This window comes from Cololabis saira, chromosome 9, assembly GCF_033807715.1.
Source record: "Cololabis saira isolate AMF1-May2022 chromosome 9, fColSai1.1, whole genome shotgun sequence".
NCBI classification, from domain to species: Eukaryota; Metazoa; Chordata; class Actinopteri; order Beloniformes; family Belonidae; genus Cololabis; species Cololabis saira.
In genome coordinates this window covers 26,836,374-26,862,560 of record NC_084595.1, presented here as the reverse complement: position 1 = coordinate 26,862,560, position 26,187 = coordinate 26,836,374, and the positions used below count along the sequence as shown (strand labels likewise).

Below are 26,187 nucleotides of genomic sequence, written 5' to 3'. Positions count from 1 at the left end.
TCAAAATAAAATTATGAGACCTGCTGTATTGGAGCACATTTTCTTTTTCTTTTTTTTTCTTTACCGGGTGAAGGCTGATTTATGGTTCCGCGTTACAACAACGCAGAGCCACGCCGTAGGCTACGGCGTGGTTCTGCGTCGATTTAAGGCGGAACCATAATTCAGGCGGGGAACATGTCGGAGAACAACCAGAAGAATATAGAGTGGATTAAAAATAAAAGTTAAGCACTGAGCTACATGTGTCTCCCGTCTGGGCCATTGCAGACTCATTGCCTGAGCATGATATTACTAAAACCAAACATACCCGCCGTCTCTTTCTTATGTGCGCGCCGCGGCGGCAGCGTGTTGTGTCGCATTAAATGTGGTCCGGGCGTAATACCTGCTTTGAGCTGGTGAAATTAAACGAAAAGAAAAAAAAAAATAAATAAATAAATAGATCCCCCAACTCATTCCCTTTCCCCACTCATTGGCCTGCAATATGCGGGTTCATTGACGCACCCCTTCCACGTTTAACGTGTAAAAGAAAAAAAAAAAAAAAAAAAAAACACTGGCAAATTTACTGGTCGCACATGTGCGAGTGGACATGAAATTCAGTCGCACATACTAAAATTTTGGTCGCAAAATGCGAGCATTTGGTCGCAGTCTGGAGCCCTGCATAAAACAGTACTTTCCTGTCAAGTCTCTGAGGGTGTTTTCTAGAGTCTGTGATCAAGCATTAGCTGAAGACTTTTGGGCTCCACAGGTTATGGGTTTGAGCCACTTTAGATCAAACATTTTGCAAATTCTTGATGGTGTATGTATTGTGTTTTAATTTTGTACATTTTTATTTACTTAATTGTACAGCACTTTGGTACACTCTAGTATTTTAAAGTGCGTTTTAAATAAAGATGGTATGGTGTGGTGTGATGTGGTATGGTGTGGTGTGGTACGGTGTGAGGTAGTGTGCTATAGCATGGTATGGTATGGTATGGTGTGGTATGGTATGGTGTGGTATTTTACGGTATGGTATTTTATGGTATGGTATGGTGTGAGGTAGTGTGGTATGGCTAGGTATGGTATAGTATGGTATGGTGTGGTATAGTGTGAGGTAATTTGGTATGGTATAGTATGGTATGGTGTGAGGTAGTGTGGTATGGCCAGAGGTGGGTAGTAACGAGTTACATTTACTCCGTTACATTTACTTGAGTAAGTTTTGGGAAATTTAGTACTTTTAGGAGTAGTTTTGAATCACTATACTTTTTACTTTTACTTCAGTAGATTTGTGAAGAAGAAACTGTACTCTTACTCCGCTACATTAGGCTACGTTACTTCTTATCCCTTTTACGCGTCAATCTCATGACATCACTGGGTGATTCTTTGGGAAAAATGTTTGTTTTTGCATGTTTTGTCACATATACACAGACTCAAACATACACAGAGAAGTTTCTATGAGTTCTTGGGCTTTTTCTAGTTCTGCCTGGTTAAAAAAGAAAAGTACAAAGGCTTGAAATTTTGTACTACTTGTGCTTAATTTATTTTTTTATTCTGTTATTATTTTATTTATTTTATTATGTATTAAAGTACTTGAATTTACTTTTGGATTATTTTAATTTAAGTTATTTTTAATGTTGTATTAATTTTATTTTATTTTATTATTTTATTGATTTAATTTGCCTGAAGATGATTATTTTGTAGTTTTGTCTGTTTGAATGGTTGTGTTAGAAAAATAAATCAGACGTTACTCAACAGTTACTCAGTACTTGAGTAGTTTTTTCACCAAGTACATTTTTACTTTTACTTAAGTAATTATTTGGATGGCTACTTTTTACTTCTACTTGAGTCATATTATTCTGAAGTAACAGTACTTTTACTTGAGTACAATTTTTGGCTACTCTACCCACATCTGGGTATGGCATGGTATAGTATGGTATAATGTGGTATGGTATGGTGTGGTATAATGTGGTATGGTATGGTATGGTATGGTGTGTTATGGTGTGTTATGGTATGGTGTGGTATAAGGACTTTTTTAATTTTGGTGGGACTGGGTCTGCTATAATGCTGCACATTGCAAAATAACAACCACTGTCACAATAGACCAACATATTCCAACTCCAAAAGAAAATGAGCCAAAAGAAAAAGTGAAACTTAAGCTGGAACCCAAAACATAGTTTATCAATCTATATATCTTGGTTAAATTTTTTTAAAAACATCCAATCTATATTAACTCAGATTGTATCACTCTCTTTATTGGAGTATTTTTAAAGTGAGTAGGTGAGTTATGAAGAGGAAAACAAAAAAGTTTGAAATTCCTCTTGATAAGAGTGGTGCAATGACAAACGCGCGTGTGCATGCAATAACATGCATGAGCTCCCATCTGCCTACAGCAAACAAATAACTCATGGCCAGGAAATTATAGGCATGCAGAAGGAAAGGGGCTGCACTCTGGTAAGAACGTGAATGCAATACATTATCTTAAAAAGGTATTTAAATCACTCTTGAAATAAACAGTTTGATTTTCTGACACTTGTCTTTAACCAACAGCGACCATATGTTTCAGTTATCACACACAAGTCCGGAGTCATCATTGTCTCAAATTGCTTCACTAGCCATGACACAGCACAAGTTCTTCCTGCAGCTGTTGACCTTTGTCAGTTTTCCTGACAATTAAAGATCGCTCAGCATAGCTATGTAACTTCTCCCACGCTATTAACAAGCAGCTGATAACATCTCACTGTGAAGAAAAGAAAGCTCAGTGGAATATAATGTGTGTCTAAATGAGGATTCCTCGGCTCAGATGTGTGATTGTGAGGCCTAGCGACCACGGGCACAGGCTTGTGCTACATGGTGGAGTTTGGCAGACGAGCGGCAACGTCTAAAGCTCTTTGTGCCTCCAGGATCACCCCCGACTCATTCTTATTCATACATGATCAGAGGGGAGGCAGGCAACTGAGATTAGCTGCAGATCAAAAGAACTGCCTAGCGCCAGTGCTCATGTTTTGTAGATTTAGGCGGCCCCGGCGTACAAGCATTGTATCGTGGCAGCGGAGCGTCACTGTTTTCTGGCCTCGACAGTGCTCAGGGAGGTGGAGTGAATGAGACTTTTCATACAGGAGGACGTACCACTGCTGGAAATCTTCCAAAGTTAAATAATAAAGATGAGAGAAATGAATAAAAACGAAGAAAATAAGAGCTAATTACTATGCTGTTACTGTAAGACACACAGAACTATGACATGACTATGCCATTGCAGTTAAACTGCTCCCATATGTGTAATTGGTCTTGGTTCAGTAATAATTTGTTTAAAAAAAATGAAAAGACATTCTACAGTGACACAGATTTTGTAATTCAATAGTGTCTGGATCACTGGTGCCCATCAAATAACCATGGAAACTAACTAAGACCACACTTTCTTTCAGCAGCTGCTGCAGAATAACAATAAATCAGCAAAATTACTTCTGTGCCTTTTTTTTAACCTTCCAGTTGATTTTTAGACAAAAACATTAGTGGAAAATGTATCTGGACTGAAATACAATCCAGTAAACACTAAACAAGCGGAAACAATTAGCAACCACAAATCTCTTTGGGATTTCTGTTTAACTAATTATATCTTTTTTAATCATAAATAGCATTAGGTGCTTGACGATATGCTATAAAGTTGATGCTCCCATTCCAGACTTACCCAGTTTTTACGTATAAAAAAACTGAAAACAATGATGTAACTAATAGCAGAGTTTGAAGATTAACAGACAGGATGAGATGAGTTTCAAAGTCAAGGAGGCAACTGCACTCACCACCCTACAGAGAAAGAAAACATTGCGTTTCCTCAACTCCGCTGGCCATCAAAGTCATGGAATTCAGGGTCTGAAAAGCTAACAAGTGAGGATGAAGCAGTTCCTGTAAATTAGGTTCTGCTTTTTGTAAAGTTAATAGCAAGATGAAAGCAACTCTTTCTAAGACCTGGATGATTACTCTTGAATAATAATAATTTCAATTGTCACTATTATTAAAGGTACAAACGGAAAAAACTAAATCCATCAGTCATTTACTACACATTAAAATAAAGCCTTATCTTAAGAATGAAAGTGCATTTTGTTTTTGGCTAAATGGCCGAAATATTTGGCTGTCAGAAAAGTTTGTTGGTAATGCTAAACCCAAGAATGTGAAACTGCAGATGTGAGATAAACTCTCATTAATGTCAGAGAGACTTTAAAGTAATATTTCTATGAAATATATATTTAGGTCTCAGTCTCACTATATGGCGCCTGGAGAGTGTGCCAGACTGACCAATTGTGGTTTACATGTGCCACCAAACAAATGTGGCCCACATGCGCCTTACCAAACCACTATGGTTCAGACGCACAATGCTGGCCGACTAAGGTCACACGCACACACACACACACGCACACGCACGCGCACGCGCACGCACACGCACACGCACACGCACGCACACGCACACGCACACGCACACGCACACACACGCACACGCACACACACACACACACACACACACACACACACACGAAGAGTAAAGTGGATATAGTGAGAGTTGCTAGGGCACGAATGAGTTATTAATGTATGCGAGACCAATCACGACCCTTGTATATTTTTCTATTTTCTTTGACCCCCTAAGCCTTACCATTTGTTAGTACAATATCAAAAAGAACAGACTGTGGATAATATTATGTTGAATGGGTGTTAAATTCTGTATTCTCTGGCATGGAAGTCAGTGTAGTCCTGCCAATCAACTGCCATTTATATATTTATTTACTCATTGATTTGTGACTATTTCAACTTACAGTAGCTGTGTAATTCCAGATCAGGCAATGAGATTTTCTAAGGAATTATCATTAAAACTACCAGTAATCCAAACTGATTTGGAAGGAAAGAAAAAAAAAAGATGGAAAATTCAACATAAATGTTTTATCTTGCCTAACAGAAAAAAGAAAAAAAGAAAATAATAAATCATCCATTCCTCACGCACTCCAAGGTGATTGGCAACAGCTGAGACCTGACTTAGTCACTTCTGTTAGAAATGATTGAGTTGTGCTCTTCTTTGTTAAGAGAAGGAAAGAACTAATGGTAAACACAAATTTAGTATATCTTTTGGCCTTCCTCTGACTGGTATAGTCATTTCTGTTCTGGGCTATATGACAATTTTCACTAAACCCTGGAAAGCTCTAATGAAACAATCAGGCACCAGAGGTTCAAGATAAATGTCAGAACTATTCAAATTGAGCAGCTCAAATATCAAAATTATGGCTTAATCTGTTAAACATGTCATGACCTGCTGTGCCGAGTATAGTCTGAAAATCTGACGGAGACAGGTTTTCCACCAACGAATGAAATTCGGACAAGACGTGGAAAAAAGGAAGGGAAAAGGTGTACTGAAAAAACTCACCCGTGCCTTTTCTCTGCTTCCCCAGGAAGTTACGCCCTGCAGCACCAGCTGAGGCCCAGCTCAATCAAATATTAAAAATTAAAAAAAAAGTTAAAAAAAGTGGAAAACAAATGTAATATTAGTAGAAAAAGAAGACCAAACAAAAAAGACCTAGAATTAGCTTATAGGAAATTTCCTGCATGAAATTAAAGCCAGACCAGCTGGCTTTGAATAGAAACCCAAATTCGGGTTGCTTGTCTTCCCCCGATCTCTGCCTGAACTGAAACCAGGTCCGGTTCTTTCCGACCAGTCCCACTGTCGCAGCTGAATCCACCTGCCCCCATCACTCTAGAGTAAATTTAGCCTTCTGAGGGATTGCTGTCAGCCCCCCATCCCGAATGCATCCGTGAAGACACACGCACACACACACACACACACACACACACACACACACACACACACACACACACACACACACACAAAACACCCTAGACCCCTCACTGGCACATATGTGCGCCCCACCCTCCCCCCAAAGAATTCTGCCACCTTCACTCAGGCAAAAAGAAGGACATTTTTTCTCCCTTCACATGTCCACAACTCACATCTATATGGACAACATTATTCTCATTAACTGTTGTTCTTTTCAACCAATCTGTTGCATTTTGAGCTAAAATACCTTTAACATGTAACAAAAATTTTGCTTAAAATGCCCTTACATCTTGAAATAAATCTGAAAACTCTGGTCAACTCAAACCTTGAGTTAGAGCCCATTTAAACTTTTCTTTTTTGTTCTCAAATCTGATGATCTAGCATATCAAAGTGGCAAAACATATTAAAAATAACTAAATTTTGCTGCAACATATAATCCTACCTATTCCTCAACTGGAATCTGTGTACTTGATGTGAATCATAAATAAATTAGTCAGTGAAAGAAATAAGCCAACGCTGATAGCATCTTCTCAAATATGAAAGTACCAGGTGCAGTGGTATACACCTATAATTTGGTAATTATAAGCTCATTTATCTGGGTTTATCCATGACTAAAATCCGCCTACAGTCTTGTTTTTTCAAAGAACCATAATTCTTAGTAAAAGGTTGTTTTGTCATTACCAGTGATAAAAATCATACATTTCCATCCAAAGAAAAACTCCAGTTTCCCTAAGCTGCTGGAATTCTGACTGTAAACCATTTCCCCTCCTTAATGATACATTTAGTATAGTGTAAGAATCAACAAGCTTAAGCCATAATATCTCCTGTGACTATTTGTATGTTCGCAGAGTTTTGTGGGGGTGGCACAGAGGTACTGTAATTGTAAATTTATCAAACCAAATCAAATATTTTCCTCACACGCTCCTTTAACCGATGCCAAAATCTGATATGTATGTATATATATATATATATATATATATATATATATATATATATATATATATATATATATATATATATATATATATATTAATATATGATGACACAGTATCATTCACCAAAATTAGCGTTTTATATATCCCTGTTAAATTAAAGGATTTACCGAAGTGGAAATTGAAATGTGAAGGAAAGATGAGTAGACTATGGATTGTTATTTTCCCAGAATGCATCCAAAAGGGTGGATCTACCCTGGGATGGGATAAATCAGTGGTGTCAGTGGCCCTGCGTGATAGGTATTTGTGCTCCTGACAGTAAAATATAATTTGTATTGATCTGGTTGTATTGTTTACATGTTTCTGGGCAAAGATAATCAACTAATCTGTTTATTAAGGGTAATTTCTGTCACCATGACTACCTGTACCCCCATACACTGAATGTTCAATTTTTGCCCTACGATGACCTCATGGACAGGAATTCAGTAATCTTTTTGGTTGGGAATAGGGATGGAAAGTCGATCAATGAATGTTGGTAAGAGTTTATTTAATTATCTCAAGATTTTGCTAGGTGAGGGCAGGGATTGGACGATTTGATCGGATACAACTGTGCTTCATCTGGCCACTGGCTTGCACATTTGGCCTCAAGACGTCCTCTAAATACACTGCATTGCCAGTGCAGGCCTGGCAAGAGCACAGTTCAGCTCTGTCCCTCTTTAGCGCTCCAGACGTGCTCCATACGTACACTGTACTTTTTCCATAGTGTAGCCCACTGAAACTGGGGAAGCACTAAGTACACTGAAGTCTAAGACTAAATAGGATTAAACACAGTTAAATCATGAAGTGAACACAATAACTCATATACTATGTTGTTACTGTATTGACAAATAGTCCTAATTCTGATGTATCTAAGACTATTTAGATAGGTAGGTGTGGTAAGTTATCAGTTAAGCATGCAGTAATGGCAAAGTAGTTAATAATTATTATAATGCATTTAAGGCCTCAAACATGTCACTTTCTCCTCACAACACTGAAAATACATTCCATGGTTATTCTGGCATTCGGGACACAAAGCGATGAAGAATTTAATTTGCTGCTTTGTTCCATTTTTCCTGGAGAAACATCTTTAAGTGTGCAAAAGCGCAGCATCGCTGATGCATTTTTCTTTTCAAACACTCTCTGAACAGGTCAAGACAGCAAGCAGGGCTGTCCACTACCTGTACTCCTCCAATGTCAGACTTTGAGGTGCACATTACAATCATCTGTTGACATCACCTCTATTTTTGTTTTAACTTCACTGTCAATATCATCCTTTTTTTTCCTAGTTTGAAGTTGAAATAGGGCATGCAGTGTAAAAATAATAACAATTAAAGCTGCAAGCAGCGATGAACGGGCCCTCGCACTCATGGCCACCGCCCCCCATAAGCATATCAGAAATGACACCACCCACGACTTTCTATGTCAAACCATTCAAAAGTTATGGCAGAAAATAGGGACTATGAAATATCAATCAATCAGAAGAAGGGGCGGGGCTAATTTGCACCAATTATGGCCAAGGACTCAAAACCATGTCCGATGACACCACCCACGAGTCTTTATGTCAAACCATTTAAACGTTACTGCAGAAAATAGGAACTATGAAATATCGACCAATCAGAAGAAGGGGCGGGGCTAATTTGCACCAATGAAGGTCAAGTACTAAAAAACCGAGTTCGATGACACCACCCACAACTCTCTATGTCAAACCATTCAAAACTTATAACAGAAAATAGGGACAACCAATCAGAAGAAGGGGCGGGGCTAATTCAGGCCAATCAAGGTCAAGGACTCAATACCGAGTCCGATGACACCACCCACGACTCTCTATGTCAAACCGTTCAAAAGTTATGGCAGAAAATAGGGACAACCAATCAGAAGAAGGGGCGGGGCTAATTCTGGCCAATGAAGGTCAAGGACTCAATACAGAGCCCGATGACACCACCCACAACACTCTATGTCAAACCATTCAAAAGTTATAGCAGAAAATAGGGACAACCAATAAGAAGAATGGGCGGGGCTAATTTTCACTAATCATGGTCAAGGACTCAAAACCAAGTCTGATGACACCACCCACGACTCACTATGTCAAACCATTCAAAACTTATAGCAGAAAATAGGAACAACCAATCAGAAGAAGGGGCGGGCTCTAATTCAGGCCAATGAAGGTCAAGGACTCAATACCGAGTCCAATGACACCACCCACATGTCTTTATCACAACCCGTTCAAAAGTTATGGCAGAGAAAAGTTTTCTAGGGGGCGCTGTTGAGCCATCGCCAGGCCTGGCTTGCGTGCAAAATTTGGTGACTTTTGGGGAACTATCAAATATGGACCAATCAGATGAAGGGGGGCCGCACTTTTTGGCGTCTAGTGTCGCCACGGTAACGCTTTTGACTGAGAAAAGTAATGCGTGTCATCGCAGGATGGAGATGCACATTTTGATGTATAACACACCTGGGTGCACGTTACGGTTCGGGCCGTATTAACTGCCGAAGGAATGGCATACATTGCGCCAAAATTACACGATTAATTCAAAATGGCTGACTTCCTGTTCGGTTTCAGCCATGTCGCCAAGAGACTTTTCTTTAAGTTGCGACATGATACAGGTGTGTACCGATTTTCGTGCATTTACGTCAAACCGTATTGTGGGGCTTGAGGCACAAAGTTTTCTAGGGGGCGCTGTTGAGCCATTTTGCCACGCCCATTAATGCAAACCATTAAATATCAAATTTTTCGCCAGGCCTGGCTTGCGTGCAAAATTTGGTGCCTTTGGGGCACATTTAGGGGGGCAAAAAGGCCCTCCTTTCGTCGGAAAAATAAAAAGGAAAAGAAGGAAAAAAATTCCTACAGATACAATAGGGCCTTCGCATTGTAGTGCTCGGGCCCTAATAATCAGAATCATAATAATTTTAGAGTACTGCTAGGATCTGTTTGTTCAGTGAATTACAGAATAAGCCGTAGTTATTATGATGAACTTTATAAATGCTTAAATGCCCCCAATGGATCATCTGAGTTGCAAATTCCAACTTTGTTAAGGAGTACGCCATCTCACTGTGTTTAAATGGAATAAAATAACTATCCAACCCAGTTCTAGTTGTACTGGTAACTGTTAAGAACTATAGTAATGTATGTTTTTAGATGTGCATTAGATCACTAATTAAATTTATCCTTTATGGTTGGTAGATTGTTTTTGATCATGATGATGTGTGACTATTATCTTTAGTTCTCCCTTTTTTTAAGTATGGCTTTGGAAAGCTGGATGAATAATTTTTGTAAATGCGAGTAATAAATATATGCCAGGGATTTTCTGTGTAGAAATGTATCTACAGACATTACCAGGAAACTTGTTTGGACAACAATATTGTGCCCTTGTTAAAAAATGTTGAATATAAGATGACAAAAAAAGCGGTAGATGTTCAGATGGTGATGTGGATTTTAAACCTTCCATAATGATGCAGTCAGCTTCTTTGTGCTTATTCAATCAAACAATTTGTATAACTATAACGTCAATGTATGTACAATTTATTTTTGAGCAGCCTGTGTATTTATGTGTGTTCATGTGTATTGTCAGCATGGAGTTTGGCACATTTAAGTTCACGTCACTGTGGGCGAGACAGAGTTTCTATGGTATGGTTCACATCGCAACAAAGTGTTCCGTCAGCTGAAAGGAGACGAGCTCATAACAGGAAATGTGGTCTTCTAAAAACTGCTCATACCATGTTTACTTTTTCTTTTTTAGGGCCCGAGCACTTGCAGTGCGAAGGCCCTATTGTATTTGCAGGAATTTTTATTATTAGGGCCCGAGCACCTTCAGAGCGAAGGCCCTATTGTATTTGCAGGAATTTTTATTATTAGGGCCCGAGCACCTTCAGTGCGAAGGCCCTATTGTATCTGTAGGAATTCTTCGCGTTATTATTATTATTATTATTATTATTTTTCTGACGAAAGGAGGGCCTTTTTGCCCCCCTAAACGTGCCCAAAAAGTCACCAAATTTTGCACGCAAACCAGGCCTGGCGAAAAATTTTATATTTTATGGTTTGCATTAATGGGCGTGGCAAAATGGCTCAACAGCGCCCCCCGGAAAACTTTGTGCCTCAAGCCCCACGATACGGTTTGACCTACATGCACGAAAATCAGTACACACCTGTATCATTGCACAACTTAAAGAAAAGTCTCTTGGAGTCATGCCCGAAACCGAACAGGATGTCGGCCATTTTGAATTAATCGTGTCATTTTGGCGAAATTTATGCCATTCCTTCGGCAGTTAATACGGCCCGAACCGTAACGTGCACCCAGGTGTGTTATACATCAAAATGTGCGTCTTCATCCTCCGACACCACGCATTACTTTTCTCTCTCAAAAGCGTTACCGTGGCGACGCTAGACGCCAAAAAGCGCGCCCACCCTTCATCTGATTGGTTCAGACAGAAAAAACTTTGCGCCTCAAGCCCCAGAAGACGGTTTGACGTACATGAACGAAAATCGGTACACATCTTTATCATGTCGCTACTTAAAGAAAAGTCTCTTGGCGCCATGGCCTAAACCGAACAGGAAGTCGGCCATTTTGAACATTCTTAATTAATCACGTAATTTTGGAGCAATATATGCCATTCCTTCGAGAATTAATACGGCCCGAACCGTATCGTGCCCCCAGGTGTGTTATACATCAAAATGTGCGTCTCCATCCTGCGACTACGCGCATTACATTTCTCTTTCAAAAGTGTTACCGTGGCGACGCTAGATGCAAAAGGCGTGCCCCCCTTCATGTGATTGGTCCATTTTTGATAGTCACCAAATTTTGCTCGCAAGCCAGGCTTGGCGATACATTTGATATTTCATGGTTTGCATTAATGAGCGTGGCCTAACGGCTCAACAGCGCCCCCTAGAATACTTTTCTCTGCCATAACTTTTGAATCGTTTGACATAGAGAGTTGTGGGTGGTGTCATGGGACTCTGTAATGAGTCCTTGACCTTCATTGGCCTGAATTAGCCCCGCCCCTTCTTGTCATTGGTTGTCCCTTTTTTCTGCTATAACATTTTAATTGTTTGACATAGGAAGTCGTGGGTGGTGTCATGGGACTCTGTAATGAGTCCTTAACCTTCGTTAGCCTTAATTAGCCCCGCCCCTTCTTCTGATTGGTTGTCCCGATTTTCTGCTATAACTTTGGAATGGTTTGACATAGAGAGTCGTGGGTGGTGTCATCAGATTCTGTATGGAGTCCTTGACCTTCATTGGCCTGAATTAGCCCCGCCCCTTCTTCTGATTGGTTGTCCCTTTTTTCTGCTATAACTTTTGAATGGTTTGACATAGGAAGTCGTGGGTGGTGTCATTTCTGATACTTATGGGGGGCGGTGGCCGTGAGTGCGAGGGCCCGTTCATCGCTGCTTGCAGCTTTAATTATTAGGGCCCGAGCACCTTCAGTGCGAAGGCCCTATTGTATCTGTAGGAATTTTTATTATTAGGGCCCGAGCACCTTCAGTGCGAAGGCCCTATTGTATTTGCAGGAATTTTTATTAGGGCCCGAGCACCTTCAGAGCGAAGGCCCTATTGTATTTGCAGGAATTTTTATTATTATTATTATTATGGGCATGCCAAGTAGTGGCATGACCATATTGCAATCGTCCAGAATGGCCCAAAAGGCAATGTTGCTAGCGTTTCGCTAACATGCTAAAGTCGCAAAGGTCCCACTGCGCACCAGCGGGTGTAAAGCATGACCCCGCTCTGTTGTGGAAAAAAAAAATCCCCAAAAAATGAAACACGGCCGAGAAAACCTGAAAAATGAAGGCGTTAAATTAGTATCTAGAAAGGTTTCCCTTTTTTTATTATTATTCTTATTATTCCGCACTTTTTTTCGTCCGTTAATACGGCCCGAACCGCAACGTGCACCCATGCATGGCATACATCGTTGGATGCGTCTCCATCGTGATTCGATGGGCATTACTTTTCTCCGTAATAGGGGTTACCGTGGCAACGCTAGTTGCCAAAAAGCAAAAAAAAAGGCGAAAATTCCCGCGCTTATTGCTCGGCCGAACTTTATCGTAGAGACATCGTTCAAACTTTGAAACACTCGGCCCGATAGTCTTTAAAGGACCATACAACTTCATCATGCTACTTATTACGGTTTTTGCGATATTTAACTTTCAATTTAAAAAAAAAATCACTTTTATTTTGGACGCTTGTTGCTAGGCAACGGTTTATCGTACAGACATCATTACAACATTGACCAACCCGGGACGCTTTGTACTGCAACATATTTTAGTCTCGTCATGCTAGCTATTACGGTTTTTGAGATATTTCACTCTTCTCATTTTGATGCTAACGGAACTTCGGATGCTTGTTGCGCGGCAACGCGGTATCGCAGAGACTTGGTTCCAACGTTAAAAGACTCAGCTTGATGTGGACTACACCATACTGAGGTCTCATTACGCTGTCGTTTACAGCTTTGGAGATATTGAAGCTAAATTGTCCCATTCTATCCTATGGGGCTTGTTACCATGGCAACAAAAACCTAATGCTGCTCGGACCGCAATGTGCACCCATGCATGGCATATATCGTTGGATGCGTCTCCATCGTGCCTCAATGGGCATTACTTTTCTCAGTCAAAAGTGTTACCGTGGCAACGCTAGATGCCAAAAAGCAAAAAAAAAGGCGAAAATTCAGACGCTTATTGCTCGACCGGACTTTATCATAGAGACATCGTTCAAACTTTCAAACACTCGGCCTGATTGGCACTAACGGACCCTAGAACCTCATTATGCCAACTTTTAAAGTTTTTGCGATATTGACCTTTCTTTTTTTTTTTAATTTCCGTTTGACTTTGGATGCTTGTTGCTAGGCAACAGATTATCGTAGAGACATGATACAAATGTTCCCCGACTCGGCAAGCTGTGATCTTCAACATATTCCAATTTCATGAAGCTGTGATTTAAGGAAGCTTTAATGTAAAATCCATGCCAAATGGCCCCATTCATTCGGATGGTTTTTTTTTACCACGGTGGAAAAAAACCCTATCCGTTAACGTAGTCTGAACCGGAACGTGCACCCATGCACGGCATACACCGTTAGATGCTTCTCCATCGTGCCTCGATGGGCATTACTTTTCTCAGTCAAAAGCGTTACAGTGGGGACGCTAGACGGCAAAAAGCGCGCCCCATTAATAGCTATTGGGAGCACAGGAATGAATGCAATACAACCGTAAACACCTCAAACTGACATAGAACCGCCCCGAACACAAACACTACAGCCCTAAACCAAAGCGGCGAGAGGGGACGAATGGGCAGTAGGGCATGCCCATATCAAAATTTCCAGAAATTTTCTAGTTATTATTATTATTATTTTCCTGACAAAGTGAAGGCCTTTTTGCCCCCCTTAACATGCCCAAAAAGTCACCAAATTTTGCACCCTAGTCAGGCCTGGCGAAAAATTTGATATTTAAAGGTTTGCATTAATGGGCGTGGCAAAATGGCTCAACAGCGCCCCCTTGAAAACTTTGTGCCTCAAGCCCCACGATACGGTTTGACGTACATGCACGAAAATCGGTACACACCTGTATCATGGCACAACTTAAAGAAAAGTCTCTTGGAGCCATGGCCGAAACCGAACAGGATGTCGGCCATTTTGAATTAGTCGTGTCATTATGGGGAAATTTATGCCATTCCTTCGAAAGTTAATTCAGCCCGAACCGTAACGTGCCCCCAAGTGTGTTATACATCAAAATGTGCGTCTCCATCCTGCGACAACACGCATTACTTTTCTCTTTGAAAAGCGTTACCGTGGCGGCGCTAGACGCCAAAAAGCGCGCCCACCCTTCATCTGGTTGGTTCGACAGAAAAAACTTTGTGCCTCAAGCCCCATAATACGGTTTGACGTACATGAACGAAAATCGGTACACACCTGTATCATGTCGCAACTAAAAGAAAAGTCTCTTGGCGCCATGGCCGAAACCGAACAGGAAGTCGGCCATTTTGAACATTCTGAATTAATTGCGTAATTTTGGAGCAATATATGCCATTCCTTCGAGAGTTAATTCAGCCCGAACCGTATCGTGAACCCAGGTGTGTTATACATCAAAATGTGCGTCTCCATCCTGCGACTACACGCATTACTTTTCTCTTTCGAAAGTGTTACCGTGGCGACGCTAGACGCCAACAAGCGCACCCCCCCTTCATCTGATTGGTCCATATTTGATAGTTCCCCAAAAGGCACCAAATTTGGCATGCAAGCCATGCCTGGCGATAAATTTGATATTTCATGGTTTGCATTAATGGGCGTGGCAAAATGGCTCAACAGCGCCCCCCGGAAAATTTTGTGCCTCAAGCCCCACAATACGGTTTGACGTACATGCACGAAAATCGGTACACACCTGTATCATGGCACAACTTAAAGAAAAGTCTCTTGGAGCCATGGCCGAAACCGAACAGGATGTCGGCCATTTTGAATTAGTCGTGTCATTTTGGGGAAATTTATGCCATTCCTTCGAAAGTTAATTCAGCCCGAACCGTAACGTGCCCCCAAGTGTGTTATACATCAAAATGTGCGTCTCCATCCTGCGACAACACGCATTACTTTTCTCTTTGAAAAGCGTTACCGTGGCGGCGCTAGACGCCAAAAAGCGCGCCCACCCTTCATCTGGTTGGTTCGACAGAAAAAACTTTGTGCCTCAAGCCCCATAATACGGTTTGACGTACATGAACGAAAATCGGTACACACCTGTATCATGTCGCAACTAAAAGAAAAGTCTCTTGGCGCCATGGCCGAAACCGAACAGGAAGTCGGCCATTTTGAACATTCTGAATTAATTGCGTAATTTTGGAGCAATATATGCCATTCCTTCGAGAGTTAATTCAGCCCGAACCGTATCGTGAACCCAGGTGTGTTATACATCAAAATGTGCGTCTCCATCCTGCGACTACACGCATTACTTTTCTCTTTCGAAAGTGTTACCGTGGCGACGCTAGACGCCAACAAGCGCACCCCCCCCTTCATGTGATTGGTCCATATTTGATAGTTCTCCAAAAGTCACCAAATTTTGCATGCAAGCCAGACTTGGCGATAAATTTGATATTTCATGGGTTGCATTAATGGGCGTGGCCTAACGGCTCAACAGCGCCCCCTAGAATACTTTTATCTGCCATAACTTTTGAATGGTTTGACATAGGAAGTTGTGGGTGGTGTCATGGGACTCTGTAATGAATCCTTAAGCTTCGTTGGCCTTAATTAGCCCCGCCCCTTCTTCTGATTGGTTGTCCCTTTTTTCTGCTATAACTTTTTAATGGTTTGACTCCCACTTCCTGATTCAAACGTCTGCCGGCCCCGCCCCCCGACCAATCAGTGGCGAGTAGGGTGATGACGGCCCCGCCCCCCGACCAATCAGTGGTGAGTAGGGTGATGACGGCCCCGCCCCCCGACCAATCAGCTGTTGTAATGTGGTGACGTTAGAAACAGTCCCGTGCTCAGCCCGGTTATAACCTCGGTAGAATGGTTACAGAAAAAGTAATAATAAAATAGTAGTGTTTTACTAATATTTATACCTTACAAATATTTAAAAAATTAGGAAAAAAAAGTTCTAGACATAATATCGCTATCTTGGTCTGTCCTAAGCCAGTAAGTCAAAGTGATGTATGAGCTGAGATATAGCTTAGCCAGATCATTGTGGTCTTTGGTGCCGGAGGTTGGGAGTTCGAGCCTGGCAGGATGCTGAAAATTTTGTAAGCAAATTTTGTGTTTTTTTTACATCAAGATGTGCGTCTCTTTCCTGCGACGACGCACATTACTTTTCTCTTTCAAAAGTGTTACCGTGGCGACGCTAGACGTGAAAAAGCGCTCGTCCCCTTCATCTGATTGGTCCATATTTGATAGTTTTCCAAAAGTAATCAAATTTTGCATGCAAGTCAGACTTGGCGATACATTTGATATTTCATGGTTTGCATTAATGGGCGTGGCCTAACGGCTCAACAGCGCCCCCTAGAATACTTTTATCTGCCATAACTTTTGAATGGTTTGACATAGGAAGTTGTGGGTGGTGTCATGGGACTCAGTAATGAGTCCTTAAGCTTCGTTGGCCTTAATTAGCCCCGCCCCTTCTTCTGATTGGTTGTCCCTTTTTTCTGCTATAACTTTTTAATGGTTTGACTCCCGCTTCCTGATTCAAACGTCTGCCGGCCCCGCCCCCCGACCAATCAGTGGCGAGTAGGGTGATGACGGCCCCACCCCCGACCAATCAGTGGCGAGTAGGGTGATGACGGCCCCGCCCCCCGACCAATCAGCTGTTGTAATGTGGTGACGTTAGAAATAGTCCCGTGCTCAGCCCGGTTAGAACTTCGGTAGAATGGTTACAGAAAAAGTAATAATAAAATAGTAGTGTTTTACTAATATTTATACCTTACAAATATTTAAAAAATTAGGAAAAAAAAGTTCCAGACATTATATCGCTATCTTGGTCTCTCCTAAGCCAGTAAGTCAAAGTGAGCTATCAGCTGAGATATAGCTCAACCAGATCATTGCGATCTTTGGTGCCGGTGGTTGGGAGTTTGAGCCTGGCACAATGCTGAAAATTTTGTAAGCAAATTTTGTGTTTTTTTTACATCAAGATGTGCGTCTCTTTCCTGCGACGACGCACATTACTTTTCTCTTTCAAAAGTGTTACCGTTGTGACGCTAGACGTGAAAAAGCGCTCGTCCCCTTCATCTGATTGGTCCATATTTGATAGTTCTCCAAAAGTCACCAAATTTTGCATGCAAGCCAGGCCTGGTGATACATTTGATATTTAATGGTTTGCATTAATGGGCGTGGCCTAACGGCTCAACAGCGCCCCCTAGAATACTTTTCTCTGCCATAACTTTTGAATGGTTTGACATAGGAAGTTGTGGGTGGTGTCATGGGACTCTGTAATGAGTCCTTGACCTTCATTGGCCTGAACTAGCCCCGCCCCTTCCTCTGATTGGTTGTTCCTTTTTTCTGCTATAACTTTTGAATGGGTTGACATAGAGAGTCGTGGGTGGTGTCATTTCTGATATGCTTATGGGGGGCGGTGGACGTGAGTGCGAGGGCCCGTTCATCGCTGCTTGCAGCTTTAATTATTATTATTATTATTTTCCTGACAAAGTGAATGCCTTTTTGCCCCCCTTAACATGCCCAAAAAGTCACCAAATTTTGCACCCTAGTCAGGCCTGGCGAAAAATTTGATATTTAAAGGTTTGCATTAATGGGCGTGGCAAAATGGCTCAACAGCGCCCCCTTGAAAACTTTGTGCCTCAAGCCCCACGATACGGTTTGACGTACATGCACGAAAATCGGTACACACCTGTATCATGGGACAACTTAAACAAAAGTCTCTTGGGGTCATGCCCGAAAGCGAACAGGATGTCGGCCATTTTGAATTAGTCGTGTCATTTTGGCGAAATTTATGCCATTCCTTCGAAAGTTAATTCAGCCCGAACCGTAACGTGCCCCCAAGTGTGTTATACATCAAAATGTGCGTCTCCATCCTGCGACAACACGCATTACTTTTCTCTTTCAAAAGCGTTACCGTGGCGGCGCTAGACGCCAACAAGCGCACCCCCCCTTCATCTGATTGGTCCATATTTGATAGTTCCCCAAAAGGCACCAAATTTGGCATGCAAGCCATGCCTGGCGATAAATTTGATATTTCATGGTTTGCATTAATGGGCGTGGCAAAATGGCTCAACAGCGCCCCCCGGAAAACTTTGTGCCTCAAGCCCCACAATACGGTTTGACGTACATGCACGAAAATCGCTACACACCTGTATCATGGCACAACTTAAAGAAAAGTCTCTTGGAGCCATGGCCGAAACCGAACAGGATGTCGGCCATTTTGAATTAATTGTGTAATTTTGGCGCAATTTATGCCATTCCTTCGGCAGTTAATTCAGCCCGAACCGTAACGTGCACCCAGGTGTGTTATACACCAAAATGTGCGTCTCCATCGTGCGACACCACGCATTACTTTTCTCTTTCAAAAGTGTTACCGTGGCTACGCTAGACGCGAAAAAGCGCACCCACCCTTCATCTGATTGGTCCATATTTGATAGTTCTCCAAAAGTCACCAAAATTTGCATGCAAGCCAGGCCTGGCGATAAATGTGATATTTCATGGTTTGCATTAATGGGCGTGGCCTAACGGCTCAACAGCGCCCCCTAGAATACTTTTCTCTGCCATAACTTTTGAATGGTTTCACATAGAGAGTCGTGGGTGGTGTCATGGGACTCTGTAATGAGTCCTTAAGCTTCGTTGGCCTTAATTAGCCCCGCCCCTTCTTCTGATTGGTTGTCCCGATTTTCTGCTATAACTTTTGAATGGTTTGACATAGAGAGTCGTGGGTGGTGTCATCAGATTCTTTATGGAGTCCTTGACCTTCATTGGCCTGAATTAGCCCCGCCCCTTCTTCTGATTGGTTGTCCTTTTTTTATAATAAAATTGCCGCGAGCCGCCAGTCGCTCTCGCGCTGACTCCCGCTTCCTGATTCAAACGTCTGCCGGCCCCGCCCCCTGACCAATCAGTGGCGAGTAGGGTGATGGCGGCCCCGCCCCCCGACCAATCAGTGGCGAGTAGGGTGATGACGGCCCCGCCCCCCGACCAATCAGTGGCGAGTAGGGTGATGACGGCCCCGCCCCCCGACCAATCAGCTCCCTGTAATGTGGTGACTTCAGAAATATTCCCGGCTCAGCCCGGTTACAACCTTGGCAGAATGGTTACAGAAAAAGTAATAATTTAAATAGTAGGGTTTTACTAATATTTATAACTTACAAATATTAAAAAAATTAGGAAAAAAAAGTTCCAGACGCTATGTTGGTCTGTCCTAAGCCAGTAGGTCGAATAAAAGGAATAGCTGAGACTTAGCTCAGGCAGATTATTGCGGTCTTTGCTGCCAGAGGTCGAGAGTTCAAGCCTGGTTTGATATGCCAAAATTTTTGTCAGTAATTTTTGTGTTTTTTTTACATCAAAATGTTCGTCTCTGTCCTGTGACGGCGCACATTACTTTTCTCTTTCCCCTTCTTCTGATTGGTTGTCCCGATTTTCTGCCATAACTTTTGAATTTGAGTGGAGTTTGCGCGCGCAGCTCCCGCGGGGGGAGGGGCTGATGTTCAGCGCGGCCGCCATCTTGGTCGAGGCGCCGCATTGACTGCCTGAGAACGTCGGACGTGGCCGCCATCTTGGATCGGTATCGCTTTAACTCTAGAGCGTTCACTTCTATTGTGGAAGGAGGTGTCTGCATAAGTAAAATAACTATAACTCACTTGATTTTCAACCGATTTTCACGCGGTTTGTTTTGTTACAAACGGCAGACATGTAGCTATGATACAGGATGCTTGATGTACGTTAAATATGCAAGCTTTCATGCTAAAATACGTTCTGCAGGTAGTCACACTTCAGGTATACACACACATGTATATATATATATATATATATATATATATATATATATATATATATATATATATATATATATATATATATATATATATATATATATATATATATATATATGTATATATATATATATATATATATACACACACACACACACACACACAGACACACACACACACACACACACACACACACACACACACACAATATACACAATACAAAGTACAGTATAGCATATTAATGAATGTATAAATATATTTGAATAACAGAGATAACAAGCTTAAAAACAAAAAACATAACGGATGACAGCATACAATTGTCATAATGGAGAAAAAAAAGAAACATTTGGAAGGAGTGTGTGTGTGAGGAATTGTATATTAGTGTTATAAATTGAAATTATATAATAATGCAATCGCTATGATATATAATTTTACAATATAATATAGTCAAAAATATATGAAATGAAGCAACATACAATGCAATAATACAATATGCTATATTACTGGGTACGCTAATATGAAATAACAACATGTAATATAATATGGTATCACCGACCAATCAGCTCCCTGTAATGTGGTGACGTCAGAAATATTCCCAGCTCAGCCCGCTTACAACCTTGGCAGAATGGTTACAGAAAAAGTAATAATTAAAATAGTAGGGTTTTACTAATATTTATAACTTACAAATATTTAAAAAAATTAGAAAAAACAGCTCCAGACTTACATTACTAAATATCGATATGTTGGTCTCTCCTAAGTCAGTAGGTCAAATAGAAATGAGAAGCTGAGTCTTAGCTCAGCCAGAGCGTTCCCGTCTTTGGAGTCAGAGATCAGAGTTCGATTCCCGCAGTATCCAGACTTTTTTGTCAGCAATTTTTTTTTTCTACATCAATATGTGCGTCCCTGTCCTGCAACGACGCACATTACTTTTCTCATTTAAAAGCGTTACCGCGGCAACGCTAGACACCAAAAAGTGCGCCCACCCTTCATCTGATTGGTTCAGAGGGAAAAAACTTTGAGCCTCAAGCCCCATAATACGGTTTGACGTACATGAACGAAAATCGGTACACACCTGTATCATGTCGCAACTTAAAGAAAAGTCTCTTGGCGCCATGGCCGAAATTGAACAGGAAGTCGGCCATTTTGAATTAATTGTGTAATTTTGGCGCAATTAATGCCATTCCTTCGGCAATTAATACGGCCCGAACCGTAACGTGCATCCAGGTGACTTATACCTCAAAATGTGCGTCTCCATCTTGCGACTACGCGCATTACTTTTCTCTTTCAAAAGTGTTACCGTGGCGATGCTAGACGCCAAAAAGCGTGCCCCCTTAATCTGAGTGGTCCATATTTGATAGTTTTCCAAAAGTCACCAAATTTTGCATGCAAGCCAGGCCTGGTGATAAATTTGATATTTCATGGTTTGCATTAATGGGCGTGGCAAAATGGCTCAACAGCACCCCCCGGAAAACTTTTCTCTGCCATAACTTTTGAATGGTTTGACATAAAGAGTCATGGGTGGTGTCATGGGACTCGGTATTGACTCCTTGACCATAATTGGTGAAAATTAGCCCCGCCCCTTCTTTTGATTGGTTGTCCCTATTTCCTGCTATAACTTTTGAATGGTTTGACATGGAGAGTCGTGGGTGGTGTCATCAGACTCTGTATGGAGTCCTTGACCTTCATTGGCCTGAATTAGCCCCGCCCCTTCTTGTGATTGGTTGTCCCTTTTTTCTGCTATAACTTTTGAATGGTTTGACATAGGAAGTCGTGGGTGGTGTCATTTCTGATATGCTTATGGGGGGCGGCGGCCGTGAGTGCGAGGGCCCGTTCATCGCTGCTTGCAGCTTTAATTATTATTATTATTTTTCTTCTGACAAAGTGATGGCCCTTTTGCCCCCCTTAACATGCCTAAAAAGTCACCAAATTTTGCACCTAAGTCAGGCCTGGCGAAAAATTTGATATTTAATGGTTTGCATTAATGGGCGTGTTAAAATGGCTCAACAGCGCCCCCTTGAAAACTTTGTGCTTCAAGCTCCAGAATGCGGTATGTCGTACATGCACGAAAATCGGTACACACCTGTATCATGGGGCAACTTAAAGAAAAGTCTCTTGGCGTCATGTCGAGAAACCGAACAGGAAGTCGGCCATTTTGAATTAGTTGTGTCATTTTGGCGAAATTTATGCCATTCCTTCGAAAGTTAATTCAGCCCGAACCGTAACGTGCACCCAAGTGTGTTATACATCAAAATGTGCGTCTCCATCCTGCGACTACACGCATTACTTTTCTCTTTCAAAAGCGTTACCGTGGCGACGCTAGACGCCAAAAAGCGCGGCCACCCTTCATCTGGTTGGTTCAGACAGAAAAAACTTTGCGCCTCAAGCCCCATAATACGGTTTGACGTACATGAACGAAAATTGGAACACACCTGTATCATGTCGCAACTAAAAGAAAAGTCTCTTGGCGCCATGGCCGAAACCAAACAGGAAGTCGGCCATTTTGAACATTCTGAATTAATTGCGTAATTTTGGAGCAATATATGCCATTCCTTCGAGAGTTAATTCAGCCCGAACCGTATCGTGAACCAAGATGTGTTATACATCAAAATGTGCGTCTCCATCCTGCGACTACACGCATTACTTTTCTCTTTCAAAAGTGTTACCGTGGCGACGCTAGACGCCAACAAGCGGACACCCTCTTCATCTGATTGGTCCATATTTGATAGTTCCCCAAAAGGCACCAAATTTGGCATGCAAGCCAGGCCTGGCGATAAATTTGATCTTTCATGGTTTACATTAATGGGCGTGGCAAAATGGCTCAACAGCGCCCCCCGGAAAACTTTGTGCCTCAAGCCCCACAATACGGTTTGACGTACATGCACGAAAATCGCTACACACCTGTATCATGTCACAACTAAAAGAAAAGTCTCTTGGAGCCATGGCCGAAACCGAACAGGAAGTCGGCCATTTTGAATAAATTGTGTCATTTTGGCGAAATGTATGCCATTCCTTCGGCAGTTAATTCAGCCCGAACCGTATCGTGCACCCAGGTGTGTTATACATCAAAATGTGCGTCTACATCCTGCAACGATGCACATTACTTTTCTCTTTAAAAAGTGTTACCGTGGCGACGCTAGACGCCAACAAGCGCACCCCCCCTTCATCTGATTGGTCCATATTTGATAGTTCTCCAAAAGGCACCAAATTTTGCACCCAAGCCAGGCCTGGCGAAAAATTTGGTATTTAATGGTTTGCATTAATGGGCGTGGCAAAATGGCTCAACAGCGCCCCCTTGAAAACTTTGTGCCTCAAGCCCCACAATACGGTTAGACGTACAGGCACGAAAATCGGTACACACCTGTATCATGGCGCAACTTAAACAAAAGTCTCCTGCCGTCTTGCCCGAAACCGAACAGGATGTCGGCCATTTTGAATTAATCGTGTCATTTTGGCGAAATTTATGCCATTCCTTCGGCAGTTAATTCAGCCCGAACCGTAACGTGTCCCCAAGTGTGTTATACATCAAAATGTGCGTCTCCATCCTGCGACTACGCGCATTACTTTTCTCTTTCAAAGGTGTTACCGTGGCGACGCTAGACGCCAAAAGGCGCGCCCCCCCATCATCTGATTGGTCCATATTTGATAGTTCTCCAAAAGTCACCAAATTTTGCATGCAAGCCAGACTTGGCGATAAATTTGATATTTCATGGCTTGCATTAATGGGCGTGGCCTAACGGCTGAACAGCGCCCCCTAGAATACTTTTCTCTGCCATAACTTTTGAATGGTTTGACATAGAGAGTCGTGGGTGGTGTCATCAGATTCTTTATGGAGCCCTTGACCTTCATTGGCCTGAATTAGCCCCGCCCCTTCTTCTGATTGGTTGTCCCGATTTTCTGCTATAACTTTGGAATGGTTTAACATAGAGAGTCGTGAGTGGTGTCATGGGACTCTGTAATGAGTCCTTAAGCTTAGTTGGCTTTAATTAGCCCCGCCCCTTCTTCTGATTGGTTGTCCCGATTTTCTGCTATAACTTTGGAATGGTTTGACATAGGGAGTCGTGGGTGGGGTCATCAGATTCTTTATGGAGTCCTTGACCTTCATTGGCCTGAATTAACCCCGCCCCTTCTTCTGATTGGTTGTCCCTTTTTTCTGCTATAACTTTTGAATGGTTTGACATAGGAAGTCGTGGGTGGTGTCATAGGACTCTGTAATGAGTCTTAAGCTTCGTTGGCCTTAATTAGCCCCGCCCCTTATTCTGATTGGTTGTCCCGATTTTCTGCTATAACTTTGGAATGGTTTGACATAGAGAGTCGTGGGTGGTGTCATCAGATTCTGTATGGAGTCCTTGACCTTCATTGGCCTGAATTAGCCCCGCCCCTTCTTCTGATTGGTTGTCCCTTTTTTCTGCTATAACTTTTGAATGGTTTGACATAGGAAGTTGTGGGTGGTGTCTTCTCTGATATGCTTATGGGGGGCGGTGGCCGTGAGTGCGAGGGCCCGTTCATCGCTGCTTGCAGCTTTAATTAGGGCCCGAGCACCTTCAGTGCGAAGGCCCTATTGTATCTGTAGGAATTCTTCGCGTTATTATTATGGGCATGCCAAGTAGTGGCATGACCATATTGCAATCGTCCAGAATGGCCCAAAAAGCAATGTTGCTAGCGTTTCGCTAACATGCTAAAGTCGCAAAGGTCCCACTGCGCACCAGCGGGTGTAAAGCATGACCCCGCTCTGTTGTGGAAAAAAAAAATCCCCAAAAAATGAAACACGGCCGAGAAAACCTGAAAAATGAAGGCGTTAAATTAGTATCTAGAAAGGTTTCCCTTTTCTTATTATTATTATTATTCTTATTATTCCGCACTTTTTTTCGTCCGTTAATACGGCCCGAACCGCAACGTGCACCCATGCATGGCATACATCGTTGGATGCGTCTCCATCGTGATTCGATGGGTATTACTTTTCTCAGTAATAGGGGTTACCGTGGCAACGCTAGTTGCCAAAAAGCAAAAAAAAAGGCGAAAATTCCCGCGCTTATTGCTCGGCCGAACTTTATCGTAGAGACATTGTTCAAACTTTGAAACACTCGGCCCGATAGTCTTTAAAGGACCATACAACTTCATCATGCTAGTTATTACGGTTTTTGCGATATTTAACTTTCAATTTAAAAAAAAAATCACTTTTATTTTGGACGCTTGTTGCTAGGCAACGGTTTATCGTACAGACATCATTACAACATTGACCAACCCGGGACGCTTTGTACTGCAACATATTTCAGTCTCGTCATGCTAGCTATTACGGTTTTTGAGATATTTCACTCTTCTCATTTTGATGCTAACGGAACTTCGGATGCTTGTTGCGCGGCAACGCAGTATCGTAGAGACTTGGTTCCAACGTTAAAAGACTCAGCTTGATGTGGACTACACCATACTGAGGTCTCATTACGCTGTCGTTTACAGCTTTGGAGATATTGAAGCTAAATTGTCCCATTCTATCCTATGGGGCTTGTTACCATGGCAACAAAAACCTAATGCTGCTCGGACCGCAATGTGCACCCATGCATGGCATATATCGTTGGATGCGTCTCCATCGTGCCTCAATGGGCATTACTTTTCTCAGTCAAAAGTGTTACCGTGGCAACGCTAGATGCCAAAAAGCAAAAAAAAAGGCGAAAATTCAAACGCTTATTGCTCGGCCGGACTTTATCGTAGAGACATCGTTCAAACTTTCAAACACTCGGCCTGATTGGCACTAACGGACCCTAGAACCTCATTATGCCAACTTTTAAAGTTTTTGCGATATTGACCTTTCTTTTTTTTTTTAATTTCCGTTTGACTTTGGATGCTTGTTGCTAGGCAACAGATTATCGTAGAGACATGATACAAATGTTCCCCGACTCGGCAAGCTGTGATCTTCAACATATTCCAATTTCATGAAGCTGTGATTTAAGGAAGCTTTAATGTAAAATCCATGCCAAATGGCCCCATTCATTCGGATGGTTTTTTTTTACCACGGTGGAAAAAAACCTATCCGTTAACGTAGTCTGAA

At 42.0% G+C, this 26,187-nt stretch overlaps 1 protein-coding gene across 20 annotated transcripts in view; it reads right to left on the bottom strand.

Annotated features, from left to right (window-relative positions):
- The window catches only part of mef2cb (myocyte enhancer factor 2cb), a 75,975-nt gene extending 70,330 nt beyond the window's left edge, over positions 1 to 5,645 (bottom strand). For 13 of the 20 annotated variants that reach the window (XM_061728986.1, XM_061728989.1, XM_061728993.1 and 10 more), the window contains exon 1: positions 5,378 to 5,644. The gene's annotated coding sequence lies outside the window, so the exon portion shown is untranslated. Of the gene's footprint in view, positions 1 to 5,377 lie in introns of all 20 variants that reach the window. The other 7 variants (XM_061728990.1, XM_061728994.1, XM_061729002.1 and 4 more) reach the window with 2 other exon arrangements.
- Positions 5,646 to 26,187: the final 20,542 nt, after the last annotated feature.